Source organism: Mustela nivalis, assembly GCF_964662115.1.
Source record: "Mustela nivalis genome assembly, chromosome: 13".
In the NCBI taxonomy this organism is placed as follows: Eukaryota; Metazoa; Chordata; class Mammalia; order Carnivora; family Mustelidae; genus Mustela; species Mustela nivalis.
In genome coordinates, this window is record NC_139032.1 from 24206919 (window position 1) to 24229329 (window position 22411).

General features: G+C 40.3%; 2 pseudogenes across 2 annotated transcripts in view; both read left to right on the plus strand.

Annotated features, from left to right (window-relative positions):
- Window positions 1-2339, plus strand: part of LOC309846291 (spermatogenesis-associated protein 31D1-like) — a 911407-nt pseudogene extending 909068 nt beyond the window's left edge. Inside the window, exons 3-4 of the transcript in view lie at window positions 568-2096; window positions 2144-2339. The product of the transcript in view is annotated as a spermatogenesis-associated protein 31D1-like (transcript). The remainder of the gene's footprint in view (window positions 1-567; window positions 2097-2143) is intronic.
- A 316-nt stretch (window positions 2340-2655) lies between these two features.
- LOC309846293 (spermatogenesis-associated protein 31D1-like) lies at window positions 2656-3449 on the plus strand (annotated as a pseudogene). The gene has a single exon. The product of its transcript is annotated as a spermatogenesis-associated protein 31D1-like (transcript).
- Window positions 3450-22411: the final 18962 nt, after the last annotated feature.

Consider the following 22411-nt stretch of genomic DNA (forward strand, 5'->3'; position numbering starts at 1 on the left):
AAGTTTTAAATGTATGGAATATGCATTGATGCCTCATCTCTTTCAATTCCTATAATAATTCTATAATGTAGATCGATGAGGAAACTGCATTTTGAATATTTATTTTTATTTTTTCTTAAAGATTTTATTTATTTATTTGATAGAGAGAGGGGAGGAAAGCTTGAGCAGGGAGACCAGCAGGCAGGGGGAGAAACAGCCACCCTGCTGAACAGGGTGCCTGACTGAGGGCTTGATCCCAGAACCCTGGGATCATGACCCGAGCCAAAGGCAGACACTTAACCAACTGACCACCCAGGCACCCGGAGAAAACTGCATTTTAGGGTAGTCAAATTACTTTCCCAAGTTTATGAGGTAGAAAATGCTAAAGCTGAGATTCAAGTCAAGGTCTCTTTGATTACAGTGTAGTATTTCTGAAGCATTACGCTATACTTACTTATCTTCTGATTTGTACGTTTTAATATCTGTCCGGAGATCTGGATTCTGCTTCCATCTGAAGGAAGCCTGTTCCAGAGAGCTCACCCCCAGGGAGCTCTGGTGGGTTGTCTACTTCTGTCCCAACAATCATAGGCATTGACCCCTCCAGCTTGTCAGTTTTAGACCTCCCTTGGTGGCAAACACATGCCAGAAACTTCTTCCCTTCAACCCTGGCTCCACGTGCTTTCCATCAAGAGTTTATGGCCCTCCATTCTTCCGAGGCTTCTTCTAGGGGAGACCCTGCAGCCAACCTTGTAGAGCCTGTTACCCTCTCACTTCTCAGCCCTGATGCCCTGGCACTTCTAGAGAAACAAGTCCAAAAGATGAGTGACTTCCTAAGGTCGAAGGAAACAAAGCGTTCTTTTCCAAAACAAACAAGTGCTGATAAGCATGATTTGGCACCCTCCCTTCCTTTCTGGAGCAGCAAAGACCAATCAAAGGAGCTGCCTATGCAGGAGCAGCGCCCATATCCTGCAACCTTGGAGGAGGGCCAGTCACAGCAAACCCACATGCTGCTCTTCTGGGGTCTCACAACTCTGCATAGTGAGTCCTTGTTCTCTGCTGCAGATGTCTCAGATAATTGTTCCTCCATCTTTATTTTTAATAAAATCTCAAATGCCTCTACAGAAGAGGAATCCCCAGTAGTTCCCCATCCACTTCCTCCATCCTTGCCTGAGAACCAACCTCAATGCCTGCCTCAAACCTAGTGCCAACCAATCCCTCAGGTCCAGCCTCAGGTCCAGCCGCAGGCCCACTTTCAATCCTCACTCCCAATCCTGCCATCTGGTCCTCTACCCCACATCAAGATCTGTGGAGACCTCAGAATGAATCAGAGAGTCTCATATCAAATGAAATGCAACATCTGGAATGGAACATGTTGCAGAAAGAGCAGGAACGTGTGTGGGGTTTACCACTATTGTCCAAAGATCCCAGGAGGAATTTTGTCCTTTAGCTCCTAACCATTCTCTCACACACCGGGCCTCCCAGGCCTATGCTGCAATCTCTATCCCTCCTAGACAGCTTTCTATCAGTGTTGAGCTTCGGAAAAAACAAGAGAGTCACTTTCAAAAGAGGCTCATCCAACACCAGTGGGACCTGCCCCACAGGATCATTGAGTCTCTAACAATGCCGATGCGTCCAAGTACTCTTCCACAGCTACCTGAGTCACAGTGTTATCGTGGACGCTCATGGATCTCTAAGAAACAAAGAAAATTGAGTGACTATGAAAGTATTTATGAGGAGGACTCAGAAATAGTTCAGTTAGATAACAATGACCTGGAAAAGTACAAAGGTGACATGGAGAAGCATAACAATGTCCTGGAGAAGTACAGTGATGACGTGGAGAAGAACAATGATTACCTGGAGAAGGATCAGGGACACAACCCAGAGAATGGCCCCCAAAATCTGTTGAGTGACCCAAAGAGCTCTTTAGATAATGATATGGGGTATGATTCTGAGAAAAAACTGAGGAGCCCATCAGAGAAAAACTCCATGGTGTCTGTGGAGACCATAGATCAGAGACAACTTGAAAATGTCCTGAAAATACATTTGTGCCAAAGGTCTGTGGAAATCACTGAGGGTCAGTTGTCTGGGACTGTGCTTAATTCATGGCATACAATGAAGCAAAGATCACTTCTTTTCTGAGAAATCCCAGGCTGAAGTAAAACAGAGAAAACTTGCCACTGTCAGAGGTTGAGGACTACTCCCTGAATACCTTCCAGGAGCTTCCCTTTGTTGAATCTAGTGCAGAACAGATGCTGGAAGCCCATATTAAAAGGTTTCATTGGAGGACGCTATGGGGCCTTCCCTCCAGGGTTCTTGAATCCATAGAGATCTTTAAATTGAGAAAGGCCACATTCCCTTGAAGCTTTTCCTGTTCAACCAACCCCATTCCTGCAGCAAATTCTAAAGCTGAGGGCTTCAACTCCTACAGAGGAAGCTTGAAATCTCTCCACGGAGACAAAGCAGGAACAGCAAATTCAGCCCCCATTCCGGATGGTCCTCGCCCTGCCATCTCAACTGTGGGCAAAGAAGAACAGAGAATTCTGAGGGAATCACTCTCTATTATCAAACATCAGTTTGCAGAGGATGTCCTGAAAACTAAGGATGGCAGACAGACTCTTACACCTGTCTCACATGTCACCATTAGCAACGGACAGTCCTCACAGCCACCTGTAAGCTGGGGCCAGACGTGAGCCAAAGGATAAAAGTGCAAATTCCAGTGGTAGAAGAGGAGGGCAACAAGGAAGAGATGAGGAATCCAGAACCTGTTGTCCAGGAAGATATCCAGGGCCAAGGAACTTGATGCAGGTCAACCACAATCTAGAATTTTGACAACCGGCAAGACAGTAAGGCCTCATATTATAAAGCAGAATGAGCATCAAGTCAAAACCACTATCCCATCAAACATACCAGTTCCGCAGGATCCTGAATCATTGAATCTCAAAGAACAACTCTTGCCTGAGTTAAAGCTTATGCTGGAGAAGAGGGAGCATAGCTGGGACAAAGCCCAATGCACTGGCCTACCCCCTGCATCAGATTCTTTGACTTAGAGGGCTGACTCCTGCCCAGGGTGTCTCCCCCAGGGACACGAGAGCTTCCCAGGTGCTGTATGTCCATCCAGAGGACACAGGAATTACTGTGGAACAATAGCAGGAGCCCTGGGTGCCTAAACATGTCTTAAGAAAGTGCCAGAATAAGAATCCCCCACCTGCTGCATAGACCATGAGGCCTCTGGTCCCAAGGCACAAGAGCATGGTGGAGGGGATGCAGGACTGGGAACATCCCAACCGAGAATGAACAGGTTCCCTACTGAAGATGTGGCATCAAAGAATAGGTTCCCTACTCAGGACACAGGTATGGAAGGTAAAGCTGGGGAAGCCAGCCTTCCCAGACCCTATCACAGAAGGGTCAGCTGCCTCCTGAAAGCCCTTCCCGGAAGGGTCAGGCTCCTTCTATTTTCAGTAAAAAAATGAAGGATTTTTTGCAATGACTTACTCTTGAGATAAAATGCAAAAGTCAAGGAAACTCCCAGGAGAAGCATAGTCCCCTATCTGTGGAAAGCAGAGGCCTGCTTAATGGTAGAGCTACCTTTATTGGGATACCTGAAGCTCAGAAAATCATGACAGCTGTTGGGAAGTCCCAAGAGGAGAAAATGGGGCGTTGGCATGCAATAGGCAGCACCTGCCCTCAGCAGCCCATTCCCTCCCCAACCAAGTTTGGGAAAACTCAGCAGAAAGCACAAGTGCAGGCCCAGGCACAGCCTGTCCCAGGGTTTCCTTTCAACTCCAGGCTTCCTGCCTGAAAGGAGGCAAATACCAGGTCTTGTAAGGAAGAAGCCGTCTCTGCTGGCCAAGGCCTTCCTGGAAGTAACAGACAGCTCAGAAACCAGGACACACAGCCCCAGAAAGTTGTGGCATTTAAGGAGCAGCTACCACATCAGAGGTATCCCCTCTCCATTCCCCTCAGGGAGCCTGCGCCCCACCCAAAGGCCATTTGTGGGCATCAAGCTATGCAGTGGCCTCCAGCTACTCTCAAGATTCCTGAAGGCACTGTGTGCAGAGATGTGTGTCTACTATTTATTTAGACAGAAAACCCTTCTCCAGAATTTCCAGTGAGAGGGTTTTTTTTTGGGGGGGGGAGGGGGATTTCCTACCCCAAAATAATGGCTTGTGAGGAAGAAATATTTCTCTAATAACATGTTGTCTGTTCTGTGTACTGTCTTGGGAGCATGGGTTTGGGTAAATCAGTTCAGCTATTACTGATTGCATCCTTCAGCTTCTAAAAGGTGACCAATCTCCTGGACCTCTTGAGAAATATGTATCATGTGCCCCCGAAAGCCCCCAAAAGCCCATTCCCTCTCTGATGAAGCCTGTCCCATGGCTTAGCCTTACTGAAAACGTATAGTAGCTCACACCTCTCCCCTCATTGAATGTTTTACACCCTTACAGCAAGTCTTCTATATCTGAGGAAGATTAAAGACAGAAATAGTTTTCAGAAAATAATGATTAAGCCACTGTTGTTTCTTCACAGTTATTGTGTTACAATAGCTTAATCATTATTTAGAAGTCAGTGATCAGAGTTTCCCACAAGTGAGTGAACTCTGAATGGGAGTGTTTTCAGGGGGTGGAGTGTTGTTTGGGTTGATCTTGGGCTGGTTGGGGTAGCATCAAAGAATACCCTAGATGCTGCTGAAGAATCTGTCCTTTAAGTCATGTTAAACTTGACATTGAGCTTTCCTACTGGAAGTGCTTCCCTTCCCTGGGTGTTTCTTCAGGCTGCTGGACTGAAGATGTTTTTTTGAACAAAAGCATCACTTAGCTGTTAGTGGTAGGAATGTTGACAAGGCAGCTACCACCTTCCAGGATAAGACACCTTTGAAGAGGTAGAACAGAAGTTGATGTCTAATCATCCACTTCTCAGGACCCTGTCCCACTCCTCTCCTTCCTCAGTCTGATCCAGGCACCACCACTTTGAGGCAGACTGGAATCTGGCACAGCCTACCGATGCCTTATACCAAAAAGGCATGGCTCTGTTCCTTGAGTATGTAAGCAATACCTGCAGGCTGTCAGGCAAGGCATCCCCTTTGGGGGAAGGTGATCTTGGTGCCTGCCTTATATCCACACTTGATGACATTATATAAGATACGGCCTTTACTATGGCTAGGATGGCGGTATGCCACCTTCAATATTCACGGCCTTAGTAGAGCCACGGTAGCTCTTCCCCAGAACAAGTGCAATTTAAGAACCAGAGGTGAGTTCTAGATTGTGTGCCAGGATACAGATATTTGGGGGCTTATCATGGAACTCCATGGAATGCTTTTTTTGGGGGGAGGTGAGGGGGGCCATGATGGCACACATTCCCACACTTAAAACAGGGCTCTGGAGGGAAGGCAACCACACCTCAGACTGGGACTCAAAATGGGGTGAGTGTGCTAGAGAACATCCGAGGTAATCTTCTGGACAGTCTCAGGATGCTCAGTGCTAAAACAAAAAACCAGGTGTCCATGACCTCGCTCACTTACCACACTTGTAGCTTCTTGTCCAGGTTATCATTGACCCTACACTATCTGAATGTTGGGGTCTCAGAAAGAATGCAGATTTGATGCGGTGGAGGCCCTGAGGGGGACAATAGGTGGGATGGGGCCCCGGCCAAGGAACCTGGAGAGGTGAAGAAGGGGTGCAGGAGGCTCTAAATCTATGCGTACAGACCAGCCAGTAACGCAGCTTGCCGGTTCCTACATAATCTCATTTTAGAGTCCATTATGGCCAATCCAGTGCACTTCTTGCCACCCTGTAGAGCTCATTACTGGGAATATTTCTGGCATCAGAATCCTATAGTTTGACATTCTGTCCCTCTGCCTCATGCCCCTGTCCTTCCAGCTTCTATGTCCCTGTTAATTTTTCTACTCTACCTCATCCACTTTCCACTTCTTGCCTATCCCGCAAGGCCTTGTTCTTCCTTTCCTCACTGATGGATTGTTAGGTAACCAACATGTAAAAAGCACCAGTCCAGCAAAGGAAACAGAGTCCAATGTACTGTAACAGCGTAATCTGGTGACATGTGGTAGCCACAGTTGTGATGAGCACAGCAGAGCATAGAGTTGCATACCTGACACTAATGTGATATTGCATCAGCCATTCTTCAGTTAAAAAACAAAACAAAACAAAACAAAACAAAACAGGCTCTAGTACAAGTGAATGACCCCATCTAATCCCCTTCAGTCCTTCCTGTGTGGCAAAATCTTGTCTCTCTGCCTTTTTTAGAAATGCCTTTCTGTATGTAACTGATTATTGTTGGATTAAATCTCCCATGTCAAAACTGAGTCTACTCACAACAGAGTCGACTGATGCCACATGAAATTCAGCCCCAGCACTACCTGGAAATCATTCATTCATTCCACATATATTTATCCAAGACTTATTAACTTGAACAAAATAAATGGAGTTAGGTCACTATTTCCTTAGTACATTCTCTCCTCAGTGTACTCAGATCTAATTTATTTTATTTGACAGAGAGCAGGGGCACAATCAGAGGGAGTGACAGAGGTAGAGGGAGAAGCAGGCTTCCTACCAAGCAGGAGCAGGACTCAATTCCAGGACACCTGGGTCATCACCGGAATCGAAGGCAGATTCTTAACCGACTGAGACACCCTGGTGGCCCTCAGATCTATTTCAAATTTCCTTTACTTTCCTCAAACTTAGGCCATCTTCAGTTGCCCAGCGGATGTGCTGGGTCAGAGCTCACAGAAGAGCAAGAAAGTAGTGATCGAGCCTCTCACAAAACAAAACAAACCCAAATCCTTTTAAAAAAGTCTCCCCATTCTTCTTTTTCCTCTTCCTTCCTGTTATACGGAAAGAGGTTTCCTTCCCAATCTCAAAGGAAATATACTTTCTGAGATGCCTTTATTCAGAGAGCTAACTTCTGGTCTTGATGGACTAATGCACCCTTGCCAGGTCTCCACCTGACCCCACCTCCCTCTCCCTTTGAGGCACCCAACATCTTTGTTTTTTATTTAATGGTTTTACTACATCTATTTTTTTCTTTTAATGGCTTTTACTACAGAAACATGTCCAAGAGCACATATAACAACATGACTTCGCACATATCTGCCACCCAACTTGTACTGTTATCATAGGGCGGGTGTGATACACTGTGACTAAAGTGCAAAAGCCCCTTTAAAACACCTTGCCTAGGGAAGCAAGGGCAAAAATGAACTGTTGGGATTTCAGCAATTGCACTACTGGGTATTTACCCTAAAGATACAAACGTAGTGATCCAAAGGGGCACGTGCACCCGAATGTTTATAGCAGCAATGTCCACAATAGCCAAACTATGGAAAGAACCTAGATGTCCATCAACAGATGAATGGATCAAGAAGATGCGGTATATATACACAATGGAATACTAAGCAGCCATCAAAAGAAATGAAATCTTGCCATTTGCGACCATATGGATGGAACTAGAGCATATCATGCTTAGCGAAATAAGTCAAACAGAGAAAGACAACTATCATATGATCTCCCTGATATGCGGAAGTGGTGATGCAACATGGGGGCTTAAGTGGGTAGGAGAAGAATCAATGAAACAAGATGGGATTGGGAGGGAGACAAACCATAAGTGACCCTTAATCTTACAAAACAAACTGAGGGTTGCTGGGGGGAGGGGGGTTGGGAGAAGGGGCGGTGGGGTTATGGACATTGGGGAGGGTATGTGCTTTGGTGAGTGCTGATTCACAGACCTGTAACCCTGGGGATAAAAATACATGTTAATAATAAAAAAAAAAAACACCTTTCCTTCCATCTCTGAGACATATGCTATGCGTCCACGTCGAAGCCCTCAAATTTCTTTGATATTTATCACCTGTGCTACACACTTATTCACAACAGATGTATGGAACTTGGTGTTAAAAAGGCCCTGGGCTTTAGAGGCTTTGGCAATGAGTTCTGCTCTGCCTTATAGTAAACGCTGAGGAGCCATCTGAGTGAATTCCTCAACCCCACAGAAGAAGTAATCTTACAGAGCAAATTAAGGGCAGAATTTCACTGTCCCTTAATCACTCGGTAACTGTAATATGTAAAAAGCATAGAAGAACACTTTATATGTTGTTAAAGGCTTGACATTGTGTGCTTTCAAATATTTAGAAGAAAAATTTGTCATGTTACTGTTTAAATAAGCTACTGTGTATCACCTTAAATGAAATAGACCAAACACTCCCCTCTTTCCAAAATTCCATTAAGAGTTAAAGATTAGATGAAAACGGCTCAATATCATTAACCATCAGGAAAATGCAAATCAAAATCAATATTTACCAAAACTTCACACCTACAACGCTGGCTAAAATCAAAAAGAATACAAATGTTGGTGGGAATGTGGAGAAATTAGGACCCCCATGCAATGTTGGTGGGGATGAAAAACGGTGCAGCCAATTTGGAAACAGTGTGGCAGTTGATCAAAAAGTTCAACATAGAGTTAACATAAGACCCAGCAATTCCACTTCTCGGTATACACTCCCCAGAAATGAAAACATGGGTCTACACAAAAACTTGTAAACAAATGTTTATAGCTATCTTATTTATAAGGTCAAAAGATGGAAACAATTCAAACATCCATCAACTGAGAAATGGGTGAATTAAAGATAACATATTCCTATGATACAATATTTTGGGGAATAAAAAAGACCAAGCCATGCCACTACAGGGATGAACCTTGAAAACATGTTAAATGAAAGAAGCCATTCACTAATGGTCACATATGACTCTATTCACATGAGGTGTCCAGAATAGTAAAATCTACAACACAGAAAATAGAGTCATCTTAGAGCTTGAGGGAGGAGAGAAAGGAGAATGATAGCAAAAGGTTGCAGATTTGTTTCTCTTAAGTCATGACAATGTTTTAAAATTGACTGTGGTGATGCCTGTACTGAAAATCAAGGAATTATACGTGTTAATGGGTAAATTGTATGGTATGTGAACTGTATTTCAGTAAGGCTGTTAAAACAAGTAAAGGATTTAAAAATAAGTGCTTAAGGATGACAAGAAGGGGAGCATAAAGAACAAAAGCTGTCAACACATTTTTGGAAAACGGAAATCTGGTGGAGGAGTGGAAACTGACTCGCAGAACAAACAAAGTGCTGGCAAATCAATTCACACTGCAAAACCCAGGAGAAGAGCAACGTGGTGGCACCAGAGAAAAATGAAATTAGGGGTTTTGTGTTAGTAAACATGTAGAAATTTTGTTCTTTGTTTTTTTTTTATATTGCATATAATTTCTAAATTTTTTTTTGAAAGGGGGCACTCTTTCCCCGTTTTGTAAAAACTTGCTGAAATGTTAGCATGTTCCAAATGTGCAGAGAGGATCCCAGGTTTCCTGCATAAGACAGAACCTGAGACAACTGTTTTAAAGTTGGCATTGCACACATCTGGGGTCAGAGTATGGTGGAGGCACTAGCTTCTGGAATCAAAGTCAGAAATCTCAAAGGTTGGGTTAAAAACATTTTTAAAATGTATTTGAAAATACAGTTGTGGAAAAGTTGCATAGATGGTAAAGCCATAGATGGTAAAGGCATATCCCCTTTATCCAGTTGTTCCTATTATGATTTTGACCTGTTTACATTCTCTCTCTCCTTTCTTCCTTCCCCTTCTCTCTCTATAGGAAGACATGTATAAGCCTAGGAAAACTATGCATACATTCTTGAGTATTTGAGAATACATTTCATGCATCATGCACTTTTTCCCTGAATATTTCCTTGTGTGACAAAATGACAAGACGTTAAAATTCAACACACACAAAAAAAGAACAAGAGGCAGTACCGAAAGCTACGGACCTAATCAATACAGACATCGGTAATATGTCAGATCTAGAGTTCAGAATGACAATTCTCAAGGTTCTAGCCGAGCTCGAAAAAGGCATGGAAGATATTAGAGAAGCCCTCTCGAGAGATATAAAAGCCTTTTCTGGAGAAATAAAAGAACTAAAATCTAACCAAGTTGAAATAAAAAAAAGCTATTAATGAGGTGCAATCAAAAATGGAGGCTCTCACTGCTAGGATAAATGAGGCAGAAGAAAGAATTAGTGATATAGAAGACCAAATGACAGAGAATAAAGAAGCTGAGCACAAGAGGGAAAAACAGCTACTGGACCACGAGGGGAGAATTCGAGAGATACGTGACACCATAAGACGAAACAACATTAGAATAATTAGGATTCCAGAAGAAGAAGAAAGAGAGAGGGGAGCAGAAGGTATACTGGAGAGAATTATTGGGGAGAATTTCCCCAATATGGCAAAGGCAATGAGCATCAAAATTCAGGAGGTTCAGAGAACGCCCCTCAAAATCAATAAGAATAGGCCCACACCCCGTCACCTAATAGTAAAATTTACAAGTCTCAGTGACAAAGAGAAAATCCTGAAAGCAGCCCGGGAAAAGAAGTCTGTAACATACAATGGTAAAAATATTAGATTGGCAGCTGACTTATCCACAGAGACCTGGCAGGCCAGAAAGAGCTGGCATATTTTCAGAGCCCTAAACGAGAAAAACATGCAGCCAAGAATACTATATCCAGCTAGGCTATCATTGAAAATAGAAGGAGAGATTAAAAGCTTCCAGGACAAACAAAAACTGAAAGAATTTGCAAACACCAAACCAGCTCTACAGGAAAATTGAAAGGGGTCCTCTAAGCAAAGAGAGAGCCTACAAGTGGTAGATCAGAAAGGAACAGAGACCATATACAGTAACAGTCACCTTACAGGAAATACAATGGCACTAAATTCATATCTCTCAATAGTTACCCTGAATGTTAATGGGCTAAATGCCCCTGTCAAAAGACACAGGGTATCAGAATGGATAAAAAAACAAAACCCATCTATATGTTGCCTCCAAGAAACTCATTTTAAGACCGAAGACACCTCCAGACTTAAAGTGAGGGGGTGGAAAAGAATTTACCATGCTAATGGACATCAGAAGAAAGCAGGAGTGGCAATCCTTATATCAGATCAATTAGATTTTAAGCCAAAAACTATAATAAGAGATGAGGAAGGACACTATATCATACTCAAAGGGTCTGTCCAACAAGAAGATTTAACAATTTTAAATATCTATGCCCCCAACGTGGGAGCAGCCAACTATATAAACCAATTAATAACAAAATCAAAGAAACACATCAACAATAATACAATAATAGTAGGGGACTTTAACACTCCCCTCACTGAAATGGACAGGTCATCCAAGCAAAAGATCAGCAAGGAAATAAAGGCCTTAAACGACACACTGGACCAGATGGACATCACAGATATATTCAAAATATTTCATCCCAAAGCAACAGAATACTCATTCTTCTCTAGTGCACATGGAACATTCTCCAGAATAGATCACATCCTCGGTCCTAAATCAGGACTCAACCGGTATCAAAAGATTGGGATCATTCCCTGCATATTTTCAGACCACAATGCTCTAAAGCTAGAACTCAACCACAAAAGGAAGTTTGAGAAGAACTCAAATACATGGAGACTAAACAGCATCCTTCTAAAGAATGAATGGGTCAACCAGGAAATTAAAAAAGAATTGAAAAACATCATGGAAACAAATGATAATGAAAATACAACGGTTCAAAATCTGTGGGACACAACAAAGGCAGTCCTGAGAGGAAAATATATAGCGGTATAAGCCTTTCTCAAGAAACAAGAAAGGTCTCAGGTACACAACCTAACCCTACACCTAAAGGAGCTGGAGAAAGAACAAGAAAGAAACCCTAAGCCCAGCAGGAGAAGAGAAATCATAAAGATCAGAGCAGAAATCAATGAAATAGAAACCAAAAAAACAATAGAAAAAATCAACGAAACTAGGAGCTGGTTCTTTGAAAGAATTAATAAAATTGATAAACCCCTGGCCCGACTTATCAAAAAGAAAAGAGAAAGGACCCAAATAAATAAAATCATGAATGAAAGAGGAGAGATCACAACTAACACCAAAGAAATACAAACGATTATAAGAACATACTATGAGCAACTCTACACCAATAAATTTGACAATCTGGAAGAAATGGATGCATTCCTAGAAACATATAAACTACCACAACTGAACCAGGAAGAAATAGAAAGCCTGAACAGACCCATAACCAGTAAGGAGATTGAAACAGTCATTAAAAATCTCCAAACAAACAAAAGCCCAGGGCCAGATGGCTTCCCGGGGGAATTAAACCAAACATTTAAAGAAGAACTAATCCCTATTCTCCTGAAACTGTTCCAAAAAATAGAAATGGAAGGAAAACTTCCAAAGTCATTTTATGAGGCCAGCATCACCTTGATCCCAAAACCAGACAAGGATCCCACCAAAAAAGAGAGCTATAGACCAATATCCTTGATGAACACAGATGCGAAAATACTCAACAAAATACTAGCCAATAGGATTCAACAGTACATTAAAAAGATTATTCACCACGACCAAGTGGGATTTATTCCAGGGCTGCAAGGTTGGTTCAACATCCGCAAATCAGTCAATGTGATACAACACATCAATAAAAGAAAGAACAAGAACCATATGATACTCTCAATAGATGCTGAAAAAGCATTTGACAAAGTACAGCATCCCTTCCTGATCAAAACTCTTCAAAGTGTAGGGATAGAGGGCACATACCTCAATATCATCAAAGCCATCTATGAAAAACCCACCGCAAATATCATTCTCAATGGAGAAAAACTGAAAGCTTTTCCGCTAAGGTCAGGAACACGGCAGGGATGTCCATTATCACCACTGCTATTCAACATAGTACTACAGGTCCTAGCCTCAGCAATCAGACAACAAAAGGAAATTAAAGGCATCCAAATTGGCAAAGAAGAAGTCAAATTATCACTCTTCGCAGATGATATGATACTATATGTGGAAAACCCAAAAGACTCCACTCCAAAACTGCTAGAACTTATACAGGAATTCAGTAAAGTGTCAGGATATAAAATCAATGCACAGAAATCAGTTGCATTTCTCTACACCAACAGCAAGACAGAAGAAAGAGATATTAAGGAGTCAATCCCATTTACAATTGCATCCAAAACCATAAGATACCTAGGAATAAACCTAACCAAAGAGACACAGAATCTATACTCAGAAAACTATAAAGTACTCATGAAAGAAATTGAGGAAGACACAAAGAAATGGAAAAATGTTCCATGCTCCTGGATTGGAAGAATAAGTATTGTGAAAATGTCTATGCTACCTAAAGCAATCTACACATTTAATGCAATTCCTATCAAAGTACCATCCATCTTTTTCAAAGAAATGTAACAAATAATGCTAAAATTTATATGGAACCAGAAAAGACCTCGAATAGCCAAAGGGATATTGAAAAAGAAAGCCCACGTTGGTGGCATCACAATTCCGGACTTCAAGCTCTATTACAAAGCTGTCATCATCAAGACAGCATGGTATTGGCACAAAAACAGACACATAGATCAATGGAACAGAATAGAGAGCCCAGAAATAGACCCTCAACTCTATGGCCAACTAATCTTAGACAAAGCAGGAAAGAATGTCCAATGGAAAAAAGACAGCCTCTTCAATAAATGGTGCTGGGAAAATTGGACAGCCACATGCAGAAAAATGAAATTGAACCATTTCCTTACACCACACACAAAAATAGACTCAAAATGGATGAAGGACCTCAATGTGCAAAAGGAATCCATCAAAATCCTTGAGGAGAACACGGGCAGCAACCTCTTTGACCTCTGCCGCAGCAACATCTTCCTAGGAACAACGCAAAAGGCAAGGGAAGCAAGGGAAAAAATGAACTATTGCGATTTCATCAAGATCAAAAGCTTTTGCACAGCAAAGGAAACAGTTAACAAAATCAAAAGACAACTGACAGAATGGGAGACGATATTTGCAAACAACATATCAGATAAAGGACTAGTGTCCAGAATCTATAAAGAACTTAGCAAGCTCAACACCCAAAGAACAAATAATCCAATCAAGAAATGGGCAGAGGACATGAACAGACATTTCTGCAAAGAACACATCCAGATGGCCAACAGACACATGAAAAAGTGCTCCATATCACTCGGCATCAGGGAAATACAAATCAAAACCACAATGAGATATCACCTCACACCAGTCAGAATAGCTAAAATCAACAAGTAAGGAAATGACAGATGCTGGCGAGGATGCGGAGAAAGGGGAACCCTCCTACACTGTTGGTGGGAATGCAAGCTGGTGCAGCCACTCTGGAAAACAGCATGGAGGTTCCTCAAAATGTTGAAAATAAAACTGCCCTATGACCCAGCAATTGCACTATTGGGTATTTACCCTAAAGATACAAATGTAGTGATCCAAAGGGGCACATGCACCCGAATGTTTATAGCAGCAATGTCCACAAGAGCCAAACTATGGAAAGAACCTAGATGTCCATCAACAGATGAATGGATCAAGAAGATGTGGTATATATACACAATGGAATACTATGCAGCCATCAAAAGAAATGAAATCTTGCCATTTGCAACAACATGGATGGAACTAGAGCGTATCATGCTTAGCGAAATAAGTCAAGCAAAGAAAGACAACTATCATATGATCTCCCTGATATGAAGAAGTGGTGATGCAACATGGGGGCTTAAGTGGGTAGGAGAAGAATCAATGAAACAAGATGGGTTTGGGAGGGAGACAAACCATAAGTGACCCTTAATCTTACAAAACAAACTGAGGCTTGCTGGGGGGAGGGGGGTTGGGAGAAGGGGCGGTGGGGTTATGGACATTGGGGAGGGTATGTGCTTTGGTGAGTGCTGTGAAGTGTGTAAACCTGGTGATTATCAGACCTGTACCCCTGGGGATAAAAATATATGTTTATAAAAAATAAAAAATTAAAAATAAATAAATAAATAAATAAAAAATTAAAAAAAAAAAAGAAGAACATAAACCCTGCCCACAACTTTGTGAATAGTCCCTTAAATTAAATATAAATGACCAATTTTAATGTTCTGTCTTTCCTTTCTGGACCTGAGCTCATACAGAGGCAAATCAGACAGATATCTGGCCTTCAAGGAAAAGATAAGCCATATTTCAACATAAATACAAGATAGAATTTGTTAAGTATGACAAGGTAGAGATTGTTAATATAACAGCCAGAACAATAAACTTAAAATTAGGTTATATAGATTGTCACCCTTGCACTTCTAATTATTTGTGAGCACTTGAACAAAACATGTTACTTTTTGGGTGTCAGTTTCCTTAGGTGTGTAACAAGAAGGATAAACTAGATGTGTTCAAAAATTCTGTCCAGTGTCAATATTCTGTGCTCTCTTTGAGTGCTGTAAGGGAGTAGCCATTAAATGCTACAGGGAGTGGCAACTACAGTGTAATGGGAACCTGGAGGGGATATTTATAAACTGGCACTAGGACCACGGAGAACTATGAGATTTCTGCAGAAGAAGAGTGATATGATAAAGGAAAGCTTCAAAGAGTAGCCAGTAGACAGATGAGATTAGAAAATCATTAAATTGGTGAGTAAGTGTTGATAAATCATCCTAGATTAAAGCAAAGTCTGTGGAATTTTTGCCATTCCATATAGACAGAATCTGACTTACCTGTGGGGGTTATATGTATATGATACCTGGTGTCCCCTGAGTCATCTCTGCAGAGACATCTGTGTCCACTTTAAGATATCTAACATCAGCACTCTTCCTGCAGAGCATGTACTTCTGTTGCTTCTAGATTTCCCATATAATCCCCCCTCCATCCCATCTCACATGTTACTGGATTTCCCCAAGCCGCCTAGACAGTGTAAAGATTTCTTTGCTGATAATGACTCAGATTCTTCCAGAAGTGAATTTGAGACTCTCAGAGAGCTTCACTGTGTTTGGCAGGAATAGAGGAAGAGAGTGTGCTAGAGGTGGACTCCTGGAGACCATACTTGTGTGACTGCCAATTAAGTTGCCATTTAAGGAAACATATAGAGCAACTACCAATTCTTGGGCACATCTTTAAATTCTTGATAATCAAGAATTTAAATCTAGTAAATCAAAGAGAAGGCTAATAATAGCATCTTAATCTACTGTTTAAGCAGTGTAGTATGGTACTGACACTTCATCTGCCTGGGTTATGATGGGAAACCAGAGAACTCACGTAACTCTAGTGGGTGGTGGATAGGCTAGGAAGGAATCAGAGAAAGCTTTCTACAAGAGACAATGCCTAAGCTCAATCACAAATGTCTCAGAGTTACTTTCACAAAGGAAAAGAAAGATGTTTGCTTCAATGAGAATAGGATGACTGTAGCCTTCAAACTATAAAATAACAAGAGCTGGATCTGAATTGTATGTGTGCAGGTATAAGGTATATCAGGTGAACAAAGAGTGGCTTGGTAAATTAGGAGTATAAAATAAAAGTGGAGGAGTATCCTATTAAGGGTTAATTGAGCCTTCATGGTCTGCCATAGAAACCTAACCATCCAAAATGATTTATTTGCTGTGAAACGCATCTTAATATATACCGAGTCAATCTATGCAAGAGAGTGTCAGTGTAGCAGGTGGGTAAATTGAGGTTCCCTGTGCTGCATTATTTCCCACACATTGTCTGGGAAGGGGCCCTGACAAATAACAATATAAAAACTCCACATCTTTTAACCAATATATGATGAAATAATGTAATCCATCCATGGATAATTTGGGAATCATACTGTCTTGCCAAAGATGGGGAGATTGATTCCTCAGTCCAAAAAAAAACACATGTAGAGGAGGCTTGGTAACATGTATTGCAGTTTTCTCTGAGTTTTGTAGAATTGTTGTTGTTGTTTTTTTTTAATATATTATTTATTTATTTGACAGACAGAGATCACAAGTAGGCAGAGAAGCAGGCAAAGAGAGAAGGGGGGAAACAGGCTCCCTGCTGAGCAGAGAGCCCGATGCGGGGCTCAATCCCAGGACACTGAGATCATGACCTGAGCTGAAGGCAGAGGCTTAACCACTGAACCACCCAGGCGCCCCTCCCCACTTGTTTTTAATGAGTGCCTGAGAAATCCTCTGCCTCCCATGGCTTTGTCGGGAGGGAACAGACTTAATGCTATTCTGAGTCTTTAGACACATTTACACATCCTCCATCTGCTTGGGAGGGAAAAAATTCAGATTCCAATAACAAAAATTGTACAGGTCTTCCTTGAGGCAACAGAAAATGCATGTGATAAGGGAACAGCCATGAAATGCGAAGGCGTATTTAGGTCTTAGTGCGTATTGACTGGAACTGCAGAGAAGATGTGAAGGGTGTGTGAAAAACCCCAAATAAAAGAGCTCGAGTAACATACAATATGGATAAGAAAATGTGCTTTAAAGGAAATGCAACTGTCACAAACGAATGTGGTGGGTGGAAAAGAAGGGGGGGCCAAGGGAAGATACATGTATGACAAGAATGAAGATAAGTAAGTCTCTTACACGCTTGGCTCATGGAAACAATACTCTGCAATTATTGGTGCATATTACATCATCCAAAATATAATCTAAAATGCAAGAATCCTGAATTAGATCTTCCTTCTACCCTGCCAACAATGAGGCAGGTTTCAGTCTTATATCAACTAAAACCCATAATCAGGGTGAAAGGTGATGAGGACAGCTGCCATACGCACTCCTGAGAGGAGGCTGGAGACCGCAAAACCTGGCAGTTCCCTGTCAGGCTGGTACAGCGCATGTTGTACCAACAATCACATTCAGATCTTTTCCTTGCTTGTTAACTCCTCTATTTTCTTTTACTAAATATCCATTTTCTGTGAAGTACCTAAAAAACTATCACTATAAAGGCAGTCTATAATACAGCCAATAAATGAATGAGATCCTGGAGAATGGTGGCAGAAGGAAGACGTCGATATGAAGGCAACAAATGCAGAGTTTGAAAAAGAGCCAGCTGATCCAAACATGGTTAGAAGTCCACATGTCACCCTAATCGTTATATCTGTTGAAAATATTACCACTACTCACAGGTCAATGTGATGGGGCACCTATAAAACTCTCAAGGGTGGGTCTAGTAGTTTCCTTTGGCAAGATGTACTCTTCCTCTTAAACACATGGAAACATATGTGTGTGTGATAGAATAGCAAATGAGAAGATATTTTTCTTGAGAAATAAAAATAGTTAATCAGAAAGACAAAAAAGCCTCCTGAGCATTTAAGACAGTCTTAAAATAGATCAGAAACCTCAGGAGTCTTTTTTTTTTTCTTTTCTCTTTTTTTTTTCTTTATTTTAAAGATTTTATTTATTTATTTGACAGAGAGAGATCACAAGTAGGCAGAGAGGTAGGCAGAGAGAGGGAGAGGGAAGCAGCCTCCCTGCTGAGCAGAGAGTCTGATGCGGAGCTCAATCCCAGGACCCTGAGATCATGACCTGAGCTGAAGTCAGCGGCTTAACCCACAGAACCACCCAGGTGCCCTCATTTTTTTTTTCAATGATAAATCACATCATAAGGAAAAAGCTTCATCTGAGAAATACTCTTGCTAAATAACCCAGATTCATAAGCAAAATTTAAGCTACTGAAACTTCTCTTTCTTGACATACTGCTTTCATAAATACCTTTCCTATAGCTTCTTACTTCAGTGGGTATGACCTAAGGATTGATAAATCTATATCTCCCAGAATCATAGAAGATGTAAATTTGAAGGGCCCATAGAGCCTGCATAATGTTAAGCAAATACATTGAACATACCATATTTTGTCTTCAATACAAGTACATTTAGAGGAAAATGTATTTATAGATATATTAATATTATTCTAGTTCAGACTCCAAGAAAACCAAGTTAAAAAAATGCTATGTGACCACTTAATAATTCATTTCTTTAATCATTTAACATTATATATTTCTCAGTGACAATCTACTACAAGTTTTGTGTTTCCTTCCATTTCTCAACTACCTTGCTATGTAGATATTCTTATTTTGATTTTATAGATGAGTAGACTAAGAGATAATGAGGGACATTTAGTAATTTACTTAAGTTCACTCAGCTAGTAAAAGGCACAGATGATGTTCAACAAATATTTTTAAATTTATAAATAAGTGAAGTAATAAAGTTGCTTGAGAAACATCTTCTGGTTTATCTGATTCTTAAGCCTAATGTCTGCCGGGTACATTGTACTGATAATTAATACTATAATCATCCTTTCAGATGCTAATTAGCAGAGAAGGGACTGCTAATTTGAAAAGCCCATTACAAATTTTAAGAATCTGGCTTTTGATAGGCATTTAGCACATGTGACCTCATTAAGTATTAAAAACTGCCATACAAGAAAGAGACTCCATATCCCCAGGTTATACATGAGAAAAGTATAGCTCACTGAAGTTTACATTTTTGTCTAGGCTCGCATAGCTGGTCAATGAATTATATTTTTTAAAAAATGTCAAACTAATGGCTGTCCCATTCTAATCAGTTTTGTAGTATATCATTCATAAATATAAACAACTAAGGAGCATCAAACATTTAAGGAAACTCTCTGAAACAGAAGAGACCAAAACAAATAAATAAAACAAAGGAACCAAGAAGAAACACAGGCAAAGAAAAAAAAAATGATTAAAAATCTCTAATATGATATGTCATCTCTAAACATCAGGGATGTTTCTCATTGGAATCCTTATTTGTACGATAGGTATTATCCAAGGCTATTCTCCTCTAGGGAGGTTCTAGGAAGGATCCAGGAAGCATACCTCCATTCAGTGTTACTGTCTGCTTTGTGCAAATCAGCTCCGTAAGCTCCCAGATCAAAGAACTTTACATCCTCTAATAGTATTTCTTTGTATATTTATATCCATTACTTCATCACCTGTTGTAACTTCCATGCTGGTTGAAAGGTAAAGTCCTAAAACTGTCTTCAAAAATAGAACCAAGGCATATGCTGAACATTCACTATGTGCCAGGCATTGAGCCAGATGGTAGGGAAAAGGAGAAGCAAAATCCCTATCTCTGTTCTGGAGAGACACCTTTGAAAATGTTTGGGCTTGTTTTATTTGTTTTATTACTATCAATTTTATTATAAAACTTCATGTTTCATAAAAGATAAATATTAAAATAAAAAAATAGAAGCGAGATGCTCAGCTGGGAAAGAGGAAGAGAAAAGATAAGATGAATTATGGTTGTCCTGACTGGAAGGAATTTTGGAAAGGAAAATAATTTTGGACATAATTCACCAAAAAAGTTATTCCAAATATATTCCCATAAATGATACCCATTTCTATGTTGAAAGGATCCATTGAGTCTCTAATACATTGATGAAGACAAAAAACAATAAAATGTTTTATCGTATAATTTCTGAATATTGAAGAAAAAGAAAAATGCTAAGTTTCCCAGCAAGAATGAAATAAGTCACACCAATAAGACCAGGAATCAAAATAAAGTATCTCTCAATGATAATTGGAAATTTCAAGAAAATGATAGGGTTAAAAATGCTGAAAGGAAAATTATTTCTAATATAGAATTCTAAACCCAGTAAAGATAGCAAAGATGTGTGTGGGTATAATAAAGACATTTGAGGAACCAATGCAGTCAGAAAATTTACCTGCTATGCCCTTTTTCTAGACAAGCTATGGAAAGGATGATATAAAGAAAGAAAAGAGGATTCGGGAAAGGAAGAATTCAGCCTAGGAGAGAGGGATGGGGAAATGTCAGGACAATGACTCTCCAATAGGTGTGGAAAGAATCGAGTCCAGGTTGAAGCAAGAGGGCCAAAACATCTAGAAAGAATATCTTTGGGAAAACGAAAGAAGTCATAGATCACCTGATGTAAGAGCAAGGTCAGCAAACTATGGCTAGAGCTAAATCCTGCCCCCTGCTTGTTTTTGTAAATAAAGGTCCTTTCCCGTACTCAGGCTCACTCATTTATATTGCTGCAATGTCAGAGTTAAGTAGTTCCAATATGGACCATATAGTCCACAAAATCAATCTGTCCTTTTACAGAAAAAAATATTCTCCGGCCTTGTATTAGATTTTTGAAAGATGATTCACACTCTTGGGATGTACTAATGCTAGATATTTGAAAAAACAAAACCCAAACCAAACAAAATCCAGGACAATTTTTAACACTAGAAAATAAAACGTTAAACAAGAAAGTTACTAGCTTTGGGTGTTATTGAAAATTGTGGCATATTTGTCATGAAAAGATGGTATCAAGAGGTGGTAGTGAGGTAGTAAAAAAGGTATAGATGTGTCTTGGGGGTGGATATGTAAGGACACTGAAGACACTGAAGTCCTTATGTCCCACAGTAGGAGGTTGAACAATAATACCTAAAGCTGCAAAAACAAACAAACAAACAAACAAACAAAAACAAAAACAAACCCCAAAACCCAGGAAGGATACTATGTAGCAATATGCAGGTAGATTTCAGGAGCAAATACTGAAAGTGTTTGCTTTTAGAGAACAAGAATCAAGGGTGAGTAGGTAAGGTGACTGCTGTTTTGCAGTCTTATTTATGTAAATCATGCACCTATACAACTTTGCTAAAAATACAAATTAAATTAGAAGTCTGGCAAATGGCATTAGAGAATCTTGAAAATGCACCAAACCTGAATAGTGGTGAATTATTTGGATCTTGGTATGAGGCACTGTGCTTTTGCAAACATCTGTTATTTGAAGGGCTTCTCTCATAGAAAGACAACAAAGGACAGAAAGCATTGCTGAGGGCTTTAGGTGTGGATGAAATGACACAGTTAAGCTGAAGAATCCCCATGTTGACAGCATTCAATCCAAGGCAACTTCCGCTGTACACATGTTCTAACATATGGTAAATTTTCAATCTCTCATCTCTCTAATAGTTTTCATCCACAGAGTCACTGAGGGGCCATTTTGCAGAAGGAGAATCTACTAAAATGGATCAGGGACTTGGTGGCAAGGAATCAATCCATTTTTTTTTAACATGGAAAAAGCATATGATTCAGTATTCTGTAAACAGAACAAACACAGTTCCCATACCCTGTGAATATATGAGACAATTATTTAAGTAACTAGTCACTTTTTATATTTTGAGAATATTGCATCTGTATTTTTATCTGTATCTTTATATATTTTTGGTTTATGCAGCCAATATTCTTGATCAGAGAACAAGATCACTCATTTTAGTTTATTTGGTTTTAAAAAATAAAAGTGGCTACATTATAGCATAAATACATTAGTCTCATCACAAGTGAAAATGAGGCACCGTCATATGCCAGGTTTGTGATTTTTCACAAAGAGCCAGGTCATGAGGAAATTAGCTGTAAGTAGCTGTGAATCATTCTGTGTCAAGAATTTATATTTGGAAATGTGTGTGTAAACCTGCATGTATGTACATACAGACACACATAAATACTCAGTGTGTGTGAGACTCTAGAACAAGATGTGAATAAATAGCTTCTTTTACTATAAGATGAGGCCATCCTTAGTATTTCTATAAGAAAAAAATTAAAATTTAAACAATAAATCAGTGGGCAGAAAAAACATTACAAGTGAGACTGG